This window comes from Cavia porcellus, unplaced genomic scaffold (genome assembly GCF_034190915.1).
Source record: "Cavia porcellus strain 051 isolate PalLab524CR breed Dunkin Hartley unplaced genomic scaffold, mCavPor4.1 scaffold_14, whole genome shotgun sequence".
Lineage (NCBI taxonomy): Eukaryota > Metazoa > Chordata > Mammalia > Rodentia > Caviidae > Cavia > Cavia porcellus.
Genome location: NW_026947497.1, coordinates 68,492,034 through 68,505,983, shown reverse-complemented (window position 1 = coordinate 68,505,983; position 13,950 = coordinate 68,492,034). Strand labels below are relative to the sequence as shown.

The 13,950-nt window shown below is 49.5% G+C and overlaps 1 protein-coding gene across 3 annotated transcripts in view; it reads right to left on the bottom strand.

The window, feature by feature from the left end:
* St6gal1 (ST6 beta-galactoside alpha-2,6-sialyltransferase 1) overlaps positions 1 to 13,656 on the bottom strand; it is a 115,128-nt gene extending 101,472 nt beyond the window's left edge. For all 3 annotated transcript variants that reach the window (XM_063261216.1, XM_063261215.1, XM_063261214.1), the window contains exon 1: positions 13,270 to 13,656. The gene's annotated coding sequence lies outside the window, so the exon portion shown is untranslated. The remainder of the gene's footprint in view (positions 1 to 13,269) is intronic.
* Positions 13,657 to 13,950: the final 294 nt, after the last annotated feature.

Below are 13,950 nucleotides of genomic sequence, written 5' to 3'. Positions count from 1 at the left end.
CATAGTTCACCTAACTTCAGGTAATACAGCACAGTGCAGGAGAGTAGAGACCTCCTACTCCTTCAGGATCTTGACTTCAGGAGCGGAGGCTGAGCTACAGGGCCTGAGTCTGTAAAGCAGAGAAACAGGTGGGTAAGGAAGGGGGATCTCTGCAGCAATACAGAGTAGCATGGGTCTCTCACACCATGGCCACCTCCACACACACACACACACTCACATGCACTCACATTAAGACTTTGGGACCTCCAGAGAATGCCAGGCCTCATCTCATCCCAGACCCTCAAACCATCCTGATTCTTCCTGGGGCAAATGTAAGGTGCCCCGGGCCACATTAGCTCAGTGCTAAGGCCTGGCTGCCAGCCCACCCGGATGTGTTTTGTCAACAGCTCAATTTCTCCAAGGCCACGGCCTGCTCTGTCCTCATCAGTAGTCCTGCAGAATAAATATTGCCACCAGAGTCCCCTCAGAACCCTGTCCTTCCTGTCCCTTTCCAGACTAGCAGCTTTTCCCAGTCTGGCAGGGGCTTGTGACCTGGCAGCTCCTGCATTCCTTCCTGTAGCCTGGCACGTCTGGACATCCCCTCCACCCTCGCCAAGCTGCTGACAGCCATGGGACCAACTCCCCAACCCAGACATTCCCCAGCAACCAGGAAGGCAGAGAGCACATTCTCACCCAGGCAGGGGCAGAGCCAGCCCAACCCTCTCTGCTGCCTCCCACCCTCCGCAGCCCCCAGCTGGTTATCTGAGTCAGATTCTTGCCCTACTGCAGGGACTGTAGCCTTGGCTGTGCATGTTTTTACAGACACCTGTGGGTGTAACAGATGTACACTCTCAGAAGACCAATGGACGTGTCGGCAATAACAAACCTGAACATAAGAACTCATGGGAGGCTGGGCAGTGGCACAATCATTATCCCTACTTATGGATAAAGAAATCAAAGTTATGATTAAGTAGCCTGGGGCCACACAGCTGCTGGATTCTGAAGCCACACTGTATTTATTTACATAATTATTTAGGAGCATTGAGGACCAAGCCCAGAGCTTGTACACACTAAACAGGTTCTCCACCCCTGAGTTACAGTCCCAGTCCCTGGCTCATCCTTTAGATTCTGATATTTACCTTAAATGTTATCTATAAAATGTACATCTAAAGTAACTTCTATATCATAATACATAACATACATCTATTAGTCAAACATTAGCCTATTAAATGTTTTCTCTCATATATATACAATAAACGCCTCTGTGTATTTTCATTGTGATGGTGGCTTCAGTGGATTCTGCACAGATCGCAGCAGAGTAGAAGAGTGGGAACCCTGCAGTGCTCAGGTCACAGTCTCAGAGCCGTGTGACTCTGGGTAAATAAACCTAATCACTCTTGCTTCCATTTCCTTGTCTGCCAATGAGGATAACCTACCCATTCTGGGGGTCACTGGGCACTCGGCCTGGAAACACCAGCACATGCTACCTGGTATGCTGAGGGCCCAGAATGAATGGGGACTATTCTTAGACCCAGTCTTTGCTCTCTAGCCACAACATAGTTACCCAGACATGCCGCGGAGGTTTTCACTTCTCCGCACAGGGTGTTCCTGCTACTTCCTAAGCCAGCAACGTCTCTCTCACACTCTGCACCCAGGCCCTCGCCACCCTCCCCAGCCAGGCCACACTGTTCCCTGTGAAGCCATCTCCCTCTCCACCACCTCCTGGCTACCAGTGCTCATTGGTACATCTGCTCTACAACACGCTTTGTTCTGCCTAGACTCCCAAATCTAGGAAAAGACAATGTCGTATCCATTTCCTACCCTACCTGTCCCACCCTACTTCCTGAGCACCACTAATTAAGGAAGCCTTTTAGAATCATTTCTGAGATCTGATTCAAAACAGACCAGCTCGCTATTTCTAAGACATCAGTCAATACACAAAACTACTAGAGCAGGATCATGCAGGATCCTTCTATCCAGAAAAAGAAAGCATGAATGTCACTGCTCCCACAGCTCTGAATTTACATATGGGTAGAAGTGCAGAGAATGGAAGGAAAAATGCGTGAGAGAAGAATAGGTGGAGCCTGCTTTTTAGAAGAGCTGTTTTTTAAAGCTATCACTTTAACACCCCAATTAGAGAGTGTGAGAGCCGAGAAGTTGGCACTTACACCTCCTCCACTCTTCTCCCAGCTCGGTTTCTAGTACATTCCTTCTATTTCTTCATCTTCCATCCCTTAGCCTTAACTGCCTGGCTCTGCTTAACTTCGCTTCTCTGCATGGAGTAAGGATTCACTTGGTCAGCTTCTCCCAGTGCTTCCATGAATGAGAATGTCCACCTGTCTTATACTTGCAGTTATTAACAGAGTGGAGAGCCTCAGCCTGCTGCCTGTCTCTCTCAGAACTCCAGCACCATTTCTATGCAGTGTCTGTCTTCTACTGCAGGTCAAATCTGGAGTCAACCAGACTCTTCCCCTGTGGCAGAGATGAATTGCTCCCAATATCCAGATTTTCCTTCCGTCGGTAGAAAGCCTTCCCCACCCTGAGTTTTAAGAGGTCACATGATTCCCAGATGGAGATTTCTGGTGCCCCTGTGACCATGCATTTGTCTGTGGACCATGAGCAGAAGCAGATTCTGTATCTTCGCAGATTCCCCAGTACCCCTTTCAGAGGATCGCCTCTGTACAAGGCTTAGATCTGAGACATTTTTATTCTTTTTCTCTCAGCATATGCTGTGACCTCCCTCACACCTTCCTTCTCCCAGTTAACAACTTAAGTTTTCAATGAATTCCATGTTATTCCTCTATTAGTTTTCTCTGTTGATGATCTATGTAGTCTGTGTCTTCAGTTCTTTTCCTCAGCTCTGTAGTCACCCTTGAATTTCATTCTGTAATTTCATCACCTTATATCTAAATCCTCAATTTATTGGTTTTCAATACACTTTACGTTGATGAGTGAACCAGGACCCACACTGTCTTTCCATCCAGGAGCACAAACCTGCAGCTGTCTTGTAGGGCTGGGAGATTGGTGCTCACTGTCGGGTTCCCTGTCAGGTGAGGCGGAGTGATCTCCTCACTGTGATGCTTCCCAACTTCCCCAATCCCACCCCTCCTGAAAGGACAGCTGGAGGCCCACTTGTCCCTAGCCCTGTAGCCTGTCCTGGCTGCCCCCATCCCAGTCCCAGAGGGGGCTGCCTGCTGCTCTGAAACAGAGATCTCACAAGTACCGTACAGACCCCAAAGGGACCCGAGACTTTTGCGAAAAAGTTAAATCTTCTCCTTTGTCACACATCAGTAAGCATTTAAAGTTTTCCTTTCAAGATTTTTGATCAAAAGGAGGGTAAAACCCAAGCCTATGACTCAGGAGTGGCCGTCCACATCAGATGCATGGATCCCAGTTTAGTGAAGCAACTAAAAGCGACACAAAGCAGGAGGAAGGAAGAGAACCCAGCAAAAGGCGCTGCCCCTGAAAGGCGGAGAGAGGGGAAGCATCCAGGCAGCAAGCCAGACCTTCGCAGCCCAGCCCGACCCCGCTGGCTCTGGGGCCTGATGAAGGGGCCAAGGGTGTGGATCCTAGCTCCTGATCTCATCTCACTCAGCGGCCTCTCTCTGAACAAGCTGCCAAACCTCCCCCAGCCTCTGTGTTCTCATGGATTAAATTAAGACATTAATTTATGCCTTATAAGGAGGCTGTGAAAAACATACTAGGTAATAAAGATTCTAACTTCTTCTCTCCTTCCTGTTTCACAGGTTCCTCCCAGGATCAACTGTTAGTGTTTTCCTAAACCAGCCCTCCCTTCCCACCTTGAAACTTTTTGGCCTTTCTCAGAGGCTAATAGCTGCTGCCTTCCAAGACCAAGCTTAGGTACTGCTTCTCATGGAAAGTTTCTCCCAGCTCACCTGTGCATACTGGAATCATGACATGTGTCATACTAGGTTGTAATTAATATGTGCATGCCTACCATCAACAGAGTTCTGGAAGGAACACAACTGTGGGGATTTTTTTTTTTTTTTGAGGGATTTACTTTCTAAAACTGAGCTCCATGAATAGCCTGCACCAGGCATTCAGTGGTTGTTCGATGATGAACAAAGAAAGGACTCCACAAAGAAGGCGATGTGGAAATTTGTCTGCCACTAACTTCCAAGGCCATGTGAGCTCTGAATACATGTGTATGCGTATCTACAGGGTGTGTTCTTTATCTAGGTACCCTAGTACAGAAGCAATAATAGGCATTTAATAAATATTTGATGAACAAATTAATGTTGAATATACTTCACAAGAGAACAAAGTGTGGAAGAACCTAGAAGCACAGCTGCAAGATAAGCCCTCAACAGCACTGATACTGAGTCGCATTTACTAGCTAAGAAGGTATTTAAGGCCACCTGACGGTGGTACCCTCCAATCTGCAGTCATGGTCACTAACAGAGTTTATTCCCAGTCATAACTAGATAATGAACACAAGCGGGTATCAGAACCTTAAAGAAGGGGAAACAAACCAAGCTTGGCACAAATAACTCTAAGCAAAAAGGAAAATAAAAATATATATATACTGGATCCAAAAGTCACACTATTCACACAACTGTCTCCTAAATTCTTTGAGCCATTCTTAAAGGAATAACAGAAAGCATCTATAGGGCCTCTTAGGAGAAATTGTTTGACTAAAGCCCCCCATAAATGACAGGGCTAAGGATTCTCAGGCTCAAGAAACTGGGAAACATTAGCAATGGACAGACCTATAACATGATACATACAGGAAAAGAAACCAACAGGACCGTCCTCAGTCCCAGTTCTAAGATCCATCATCCAGTAGAACTGTGCATAAGTCTCCAGTCCTCTAGGAACCCAGTTTTCTCATCTTCAAAATGCAGCTAATGATGCCAAGACCCAAGTCTTGCTATGAGCACTGGATGACGGAACACACAGAATCAGGACCAGGCACACACAACCCAAGCCCAGAAGATGCTGATGATTGCCTCATCACGGACTCTACTCAGATAGTCAGGAGGCCCCTTCCACCTCACACTCAGGGAAGACAGACCCAGGCTGGCTCATCTCGATTCCAGCTCCGGAAACCTTCAGGATCTGCGAACAGGAGCGCATTCCCAACATGAAAGCTGGCTAATGTCTCAGCATTGTACTAGGGAGAAAATTCTCCAACCAGGAGACAGATGCATATTTAGAAAATCTGTAAGAAACAGAAAATTTATGATCTTCCTCCTGGGACATGTAGTTCTTTTCCAGCTGCCAGATTTCCTGGTCATCTAAAGTGTATGTGATCTATTTATTCCTGTGGAAATAATTTATGAATGTAAGGTCAAGCAGCTCCAAAGCCAAGGACAGATTGGGGGAGGGCTGCCAAGATCCAAGGGAAAAAATACTAAACTCCCTTTGAAGGTGCCCATTATTATACCTTTGCAGAGCAGGTAAACATTGCCCAGTTACATTGTCCATAACTTGCTCCACCTCTCCAGTCTGTAGTTAGCATCTTTCTGCTTCTTGCCTCATAGTCACAGATTTTCAAAGTTGGAGACGCCACAGTAAACAGTCAGAACAACCCTGAGGCCCATGGCAGAGTCCTCAGTGGGAAACAAGTTTGCTTGTAGCTTTTGCTCAGACATCCTCATGATACAGAGGTACTGCTTTAGAGCACAGCTTGCCCCAGGGCTGGACAGTTCCACTTTCTCCTTTTCCTGCCTGTGCAAGTCTCCCCCAAGGCTCCCCGCCATCTAGATGGTGGTTTTCCTTTCCACAGCAGCCCACTCAGTGTGACTGTAATCTTTCTTCCGCATGAAAAAGATACCTCTAATTTTGAAAGATCCAGTTTTCCATATTCAACCCAACTCCAACACAGTGTCCTAAACACCTGTCCTCAAAGCAGCTCGTTTTTAAGTGGGATCATTTTATCATAGCCTACATGGGACCCAAGGGAGCAGAGGGACCCAAGGGACACCCCAGATGGTTCCAAACAACCCGACAGAGTAGTGTGACACTGTTACATTGCCACCTCAGAACCTGAGCTCAAACGCTCCTCTCCTCTCTTCCTTCTTCAGTGTCCAATACTGACCCTGGGAGAAGAAACAAACTCTGGAGGCCCACAGAATGGCAGAAGGTGATGATGCCACTGGGTTTCTGCACTGGTGACCAAGGGCATCAGCCAGATTGCTATAATCTGTTGTCCAGTCAACCTCCTGTAGCCTGTCAGGAGCCCTGAAGACCAGCCTGGTTCTCAGCATTTCACTCTCTTATTGCTCTTCTCGGAGTCAACTTCACATAACCCACTGTCACTTACAGGCAACTTGCTACATACTCAAGGTCTAACTATATTCCTATGAAAACAGATAAATATCCATCCATCCAAAGGTTACATAAACACTCTCAAAACACAGAACACAATGCACGTGTAAAAAGAGAATATGCACACTGGTATAGAAAGATCTCCAAAATATGCAGTAAAATGAAAAAAGCCAGTTTGTAAAGCAGAAGGAGTAATGTGATCCATTATCTTAGTTATCTTCTCATTACTGAGCCACAATACCCGACACCCACCAGTCAAAGGAGGAAAGATCTCTTTTGTCTCACAGTTCGAGACGTGTCAGTCCATAGCCAGCTGGCTCCAAGGTAGGCCAACAGGGGAGAACCACACAGGACATGGTGGCAGGAAGCAGGGAGAGAGGGATCAAGGGAGAAGGGGAGCACATACACCCTTCCATGCCACACCCCAGTGACCCACCTCTGCCAATCGGGCTTCGCCTGGCAGCCTCACATGTAGCTATGAACTACAATGGACTAATCCACCCCACAGTCCCAGCCACTACCCCAGAGCAGTGCCCCTGTGAACCCATGAGGCTGTAGTGGGACATCTATACATAATCTAAAAGTTCCAGTGTTTGAATTTGTAAAATAAACTTGTCTGTAATCATATAAAGGCTGACAAAAGGGGCTAGAAGACCCCTCTCGTCTGTAAACAGGAGTCACTGCACAGAAGTGAATGAAGAAGCAATAGCCTAAAGCAGAGGAAATAATCTTTTTACCCTGTTGGAATAAGCTAGGAGACTACATACAACTACTATGAAAAGGCCTCTCATGCTTACACACACCTTTCGTGTGATGGCATCAGAGTTGACAGGGGCTGGAGGACTGAGAGTTAAGTCCCTGGGTCCAGGGTGGCTGCTAGCTAGTGACAGCCAGGTCACAAGTCACAAGGCAAGCCTTGAACTAGTGGGAACTCCAGAGGATTGGGAGAGGGCCTCAATGTGTTTCGAGCCGCTCCTCTTTCTGGTGAGTCCACAATTCCTCCCTGCGCTAACAGTGGGTTAGAGCTGACCCTGGGGCATCACAACTGGGGTGAAAAGAGATCCCATCGCTTTGCATGGAGCAAAGGGGTCTGAGAGAGGCCTATTACTCATGGCCAGACTGGCAAGACCTGGTTAGAAAGCAGAGACACTGAGCTGAGAAACGCAGTAAAAGGGGAATTTGCAGGACGGGTGCTCTGTGTATCCAGTGCTCAACTCAGGCCCAGGGGGGTGGGGTGGAAGCAATACTCCCTGAGTGCTTTCTGGGGGTGCAAACCCTCAGTCTGAGGGCTTCAGACCACAGGGAAATCTTCCCCTGGGAGGAAGGCTGGGACCGAGTCTCTCGCTTTAGGCCTAACTAACGTTGAGCCACTAGGACTGTCACATGGGTTTCCTCACTCAATGGTCAACAAATTTTTATCAATGTGCCCTAAATATTTCAAACATCACTTGCCAAAAGCATAGGCCTGATAAGGGATGGGATCTTATTTCAAGTCAGGCCCCCAACTTTAAATCCAGCATTCTTTCTTTGGGGCATGGCAAAGCTCCTTGAGCAAAAAAGGGTAAGAAGGCCCAAGGATTCTCTCTCTCTCTGTCTTGCTCTCTCTGTCTCTCGCTTTCTCTGTGTCCCTCTCTCTTTTTCCCCCTCTCTGCCTCTGACTCTGTCTCTTTCTCTATCTGAACATACAGACACTCACACACACACACACACACACACACACACACACACACACACACAACACACCAGCAACAGCAACTGAGCCAGAACAGCTCAGTGCCTCAAATATGTATCATAGGATCCAGTGAAATATTTATGGCCAGGCTGATAAGATGTCTGGGACGTTCATTAGAATAATGTAGGGTTCAGCATGAGGTTACAGATCAGCCATGGGTTTTGATAAGAGCTAAAGCTGGGTGATATGATAAGTTCATTGCACTGTCTTTTCTATCTTTGTATGTCCGCATTTTTCCATAAAAAGTTTTATGCCTCACACAAAGGATCATTTCTCTCCCCATTTTTCACCTGGTAGGAGGCTCCATTTTAATTAACTTTCTACTTCTCTCAGCACAGAAAGACATAATGGCCTGCTGTCATGCTAAGAGAGACTAGAGAAACAGAAGTTTCTGCAGCTTGTGAAAACCCCAATTATAAGAAGCATAACTACCACTTACTTGGCGTTTCTTGTGTGCGCAGCACTATGTTCAACCTTTCTGGCTATGCCGTCACCTGAGCCTTACAATTGCTCTATGAGACAGGGTCTGTATCTCCATTTTACTCAGCAGGAAATTAAACTTAGTACCGGAATGTAGCTCATCCCCATCTACCCAGGTGGAAATTGGGAAGCACAGAAACCCAATGCTGAATTTCACATGCTCTTAAGTTTTACAGTTTCCACAATCCATACTAATTCTCTACCTTACCACTTTACGTGCAAATCTATGAACCTGTATCTAAACCCATGAAGTTTTTTAAATGACCATGTCCTTTAAAGGGTGCCCCAGTGATTCCAACTTTAGGACTAGATCCCATAGAAGTTATCTGGGAAATTCATAGATGACTTTGTGTGCACATTCATCGCAATGACAATTACAACAGGGAACAGTGAGGAGTGGCAGGACCATCCAGGGGTGGCCCTCATCCTGAAGTCCTTCCCACCTCTCCGGGCTAGGGAGACAGGTGCTCCTCTGTGATCACACAACACCCTGAACTAATTTCTCATCGCCGCGTCTCCTCTTCAGCCTGTCATTCACTTCTCAAAAGCAGAGCTCTTTTTACTGTTCTTTGGTTTAGAGTAGGCACTGAGGTATCTGATGAAGCTAAAAACCTGGGGCTCAAAAGGACAGAACTCGAAGTCAGGGCCACACACGGATTCTCTCCTGGCTACTGCACTGCCGGAACTCCTGGATCTCTGAACAGCCTACACTGATGGGTAAAGGCTTGAGGCTGGGCAGGAAAGGCAGAAGGTCCCTGCTTGACAGGCTCCTACAAGCCCTCTCTGAAAGGAGCACTGACGCTATCAGAGCCACTGATTCTGCCAGGATGTGACTGCCAAGATGAACTACCAAGCAGCTGATATGAATGGCAAATGGAAGGGTGCAGCTTTAAGGTGGATAAATGCCAGAAATGCATATGTGAGAAGGTTACTCTGGAAATGCAAGAGACACAATCTACACGTAAGGTACATTCTCAGCCTTTAGAAAAAACAGCCCTCTTTAGAGAGAAAGAGACCAGAAGAAAAATAGCCAAACATTAACAACAGTTGTCTTCAGATTGTGGCATTCTTTTTTTTGGTCTTTTTCGTTTTTTATCAGTACCAGGGATCGAACTCACGACTGCCTGCTTGCAAGGCAGGCGCTTATGCTGCTGAGCTACATCCCCAGCCCCTTGTGGCATTCTTTTGTTTCTCCATTTTTTTTTTAGTACTTTCTTTACTTTTATAATCAAAACATAAATAAATTTAAATCACTGTTCTGATTCTATAGGCTTACTGACCCTTCTAGCAAGAACTTTGAAGAAAAAAATCAACTTTCTCTAATATAGTTCTTATCAAACAAATTTCTGGTAACAGATCTAAGCAAGAAACTCCCCCATTTGAATTTTCAGGACCTTCTTATTCCAGCAGTTGCTGTGGGTTCCATTAATGAACTATTCCTGGCATTTTTCAGGCCAGCCACATCCTCACATTCTCTTTGAAGCCTTCCCTCTTGCAGGCTCTCATTTCCTACTGGTCTTGCCTTTACTCATGAAGAAAAGGGAACCCCCAGAAGTCTATTGAGAAGAGCTAATTTTTTGTGGGCTTCAGAGGGCACTTCGTAAGGGATTCAAATGTATTCTGGGCAAGGGTGTTCAAGCAGGGGCTGGGGCTTCCTGAAAAACTGGAATTCTCTCAGGCCAAAGAATAGGTCTGTTTGTTCTTTGTGACCCTGGACTGAGCACAAGACTTATCCCACCTCCACTGCCTAGTTTTCAGTAAACAGGGAAGGAATAGGTAACATGGCACACAGGTGTGAAAGTTTTTGTTTTGTCTTTGGTCTTTCTTTTTCACTAAATCTATTTACCTTCGAGACCCACTGATTTCTAGATTATCCTGGTTATCGCCTAGCAGGCATTTGCACTTCTTTGTGATTAGGTGTGGCCACCTAATCCCAGCACTTGGGTTTACCTGATGAGGCCTTTTGGCCCCCAGAATTCTCCACCACTTTAAAGGCTGGGGAGCACCTGAGTTTGCCAGGAGGTCTGAACATACACATGTCACGTGACCAGGAGCCCTAGGACACCAGGACTTCCATTCTCTGTCTTCCCTTCCCATACCCAGGGTGGGCAGCCTGCCTGTTCTAAAAGAAGATATAGAGGAGAGGAAGGAGGAGCCAACTCCCCCCTCTAACTCTAAAGCTTAAGCAACTTTTTTACTCCACTAGAGCAGCAGATCCAGACACTGGGCCAAGAGCTTAAGGACAGTGAACTCACTGCCCTCTGCTATATAATTATACAAAAAGCAGCCTCATAACTGGGGAATCATAGAGAAAGGAGCAGGGAAACCCAGGAGAAGAACAAAGTAAGCATTGAAGAAAACTGGTCCCCAGTGATAACTGCAATACTCCTTCCTCTATCTACCATTGGGATCCATGGCTTTGTATAATAATCAAACCCATGTAAGGCCTTAAGGAATTCATTCTCTGACTTACAAGGCAGGCATTGTTATGGCAACCATCACAACTTTGACTTTACTCTGGGGGATCAACAACAACTCATTTGATGCAACAGTTTCCATTTTATGCAAAAAAAAAAAAAAAAAGAAGAAGAAGAAGAAGAAGCACTAAAAGTTTGCTGGGCATTGTTGCTGCCCATCATTGAGCAGGTAATTTCCCTTTAGAAAATAAAAGGATCCAGGGTCTGGGTAGAGAATCCTCAGGTTCTGTAGCACCCTGAAGAAAACATATTCTCCAGCCCAAGGGGAATTACTGAGGGAGTAAAACACCTAGAAATTCTCAGAAAAGCAGCAAGTGAGGCTCCGAGATAAACAGGGCCAGGAGGAACCACCAACCATGAGTTAACTTTGGGGAAACCCAGCCTCACATGGTCTTCGGTTTGTTCAACTTCTCCACGGCCAAACATAAAAATAAGCAGCTACTTCCACGGGACTCATTTTAAAAAATAAATTCATTAAATAAACTCAATGAAAACAATGCTTGGTTCTCCCGTGAGGGGCTGAGGAGCAGCCGGCTAAGACACACTTCCCTCCCTGCAAGACTGATGTCAACAGCCCCTGCCTTTCCCCAGACAAAAGGCTCCTGGCACAGGGCTCAGAGGCATCATCTAAGTTGGTCCGATTCCAATTGGGAGGGAGGGGGCAGCCAGGAGAGAAAAATAACTGCACTTAGGAATTACTGACTGTGCTTCCCTCCGCCGAGTAAAGGCTCTGTGGAGAGGGACAGTGGAAGGGCGCAGCTTTCCCTGTAAATTACTTTCTTTGTCTAACTCCGCACCACCTAAGGCCGCTGCCTCTTTTGTCACTGCCGACCACAGAATCTCGGCTCCGTCTTTACTTGCCCGCAGGGCGCTGCAGGAGCAGAGCTGGAAGACCCGCCTTCGGGTCCCTGTCTCCATCGCCCGCAGTCACCCAGTTTGAACTTGAACCCGTGGCCTAACGAACGCCCGGAACTCAGTTTCTCGCCTATGAAAACGAGAGCTTCGGCAGGACGGGCTCTCAACCCTTTCAGCAGCAGTGGTACCACCCTGGAAAGTTGTCTGCTCTCCTGGGGACAGCTTCGTCTCCGGCAGCACCCGGGGCCCGAAGACTCAACAAGTCCAAGTCAGGCAGCGCCCGGCGAGTGCACAGCCGCGCTCCCGGCCCAGCACCGCCCCCTGAGAGGCCGGTTTCTTCCCCAAGCCCTCGCGCTGCTGCCGGCGCAAATCTGATAAAGTCATATCTGCAGAGCTCAGCTGTGCACATGCAGCAAAGAAAAACAAGAGGCCTCTGCCTGCCTCTCTCCCTCTCTCCCGTTCTCTCTGCATCTTGGAATTTCAGACTATGCCTCAAATCGCAGTCTCCACCTAAAACAAAACCAGGGGCTCGGCTGGCCTCGCTGGGAACACACAGAAGCCAGGAAGGACCAGTGACACCTGGGGTCTCAGCAGAGGCGGGCGGGGGCCCAGGGTCCGGATGGTTCTTTCTGCAGGCGCGGGAGGCGCTCGCGATTTCTCAGCAGGGGCAGTCGCCAGGGTTGGGGACCATCGTGTTCAGAGCACGGTCCTTCTTGCAAGGCAACTCAAAGATCCTGAGTTCAACCTCTGCGAGTAGCAGGCGAGGGCTGTGCAGTTTACCCCCCAGGAAAGCGCCGGAAGCCGGCGAAAGCCTCTCGTCCGGGGATGCTCTTTTTGCTTCCTTGTCCGTCCCCCCACCCACCCACCCACCACCACCCCTTTTCAAGTCCGTGGCTGCTGAGTCGGATGGGCTCCCATGGTGGCACCGTCACAGGGTCCCCCGCCCTCCTCCTCCAGCCCTGGCGGAGACAATGGCCCGGTCCCGCGGGGCGCGCAGCGGGGATCCCCGCGCGGGGCGCACGTGCATTTGTTGTGGTGCCCGTGCCCCTCGTCCCGCCGCTGGCCTCGGTTTCCCCATCTGCAAATCCAGCAGGCCAGGTCTGCAGGAGCCCGGGCCGGGCAGGACGTGCTCCTCGAACAATGCAAAAGGCGCGGCGGAAAGAGGGGGTTCCCAAGGCCGGCGCGCACGTGGGTTTGTTGTGGGTCTGCGAGCTGGTAGAGCGGAAGAGAAACCGGAGCGGCCCCTCGGGCTGGACGGAACCGCGGACACCCCACACACCCCCATCCCCACCTCCTTCCACCTTGGCTGGAAGGCGGCCGCCCAGGCTGCGCTGGGCACCGCTGTCCTGAGCCCCGGACGCGCGCGCGCCCGCCCGCGGCTCCGCTCGGCTCCGTGCCCCTCCGCATCCGGCTGCCCGCGCCCCGCCGCGCCGCCCCCGCCGCACCCCTACTCACTCGCCGCGCCCCGCCGCCGCTGAGCCTGCGGCTGCTGCGCCCCAGCTCCGCGCCCGCGCGGGCAGCCAGCCAGCTCCCTTTGTTAGCGCCGGGCCCTGCCCATAACTCCCTCTTCCAGGTGCCCGTGGACTCCGCGCGGGCGCCAGAGGGACAGCGGGGCGCTGGCGCTCCAGAGAGGACTCCCGGGAGAAGGGGCCTGCTCGGGAGCAGCCGGGGATCCGGGATGCCGGGTGGAGGCAGCGAGGGAAAAAGGAGCGCAGCGGAGGGGCGGGGAGGAAGCGAGACAAGCCGTCTCCGTTATGCAAATAGAGTCGATAAGACTGGGGAAGCGCCCAGCCGCCCCGCGCCCTGAAGCAGCCCGGCCCTGCGGAGGTCGCTAGGGAGCCAGCGGGCTCTGCGTCGGGGATGCCTGACTCGGGCGCCTCCGTGGTGCTGGGACACTCTTAGGCTGCGCCGGCCGAGGGGGAGGGGCACTGCGTCGAGCAAGGACACCCAAAAGCTGCCTTCACCTCCCAGCCCCACCCCTCATGTCCAAGAGGGTGCAATTTTAGGACCTTGCAGGTTTGCGCCCTAACTTCGGTTAGGCGCTGCGCATCATAGCTCTGCTATCTGATTAGTATGACCCTAATCGAGTCACTTCACCTCTCTGAAAACTTGCATCATTCTTATGGAGGGTAGGAA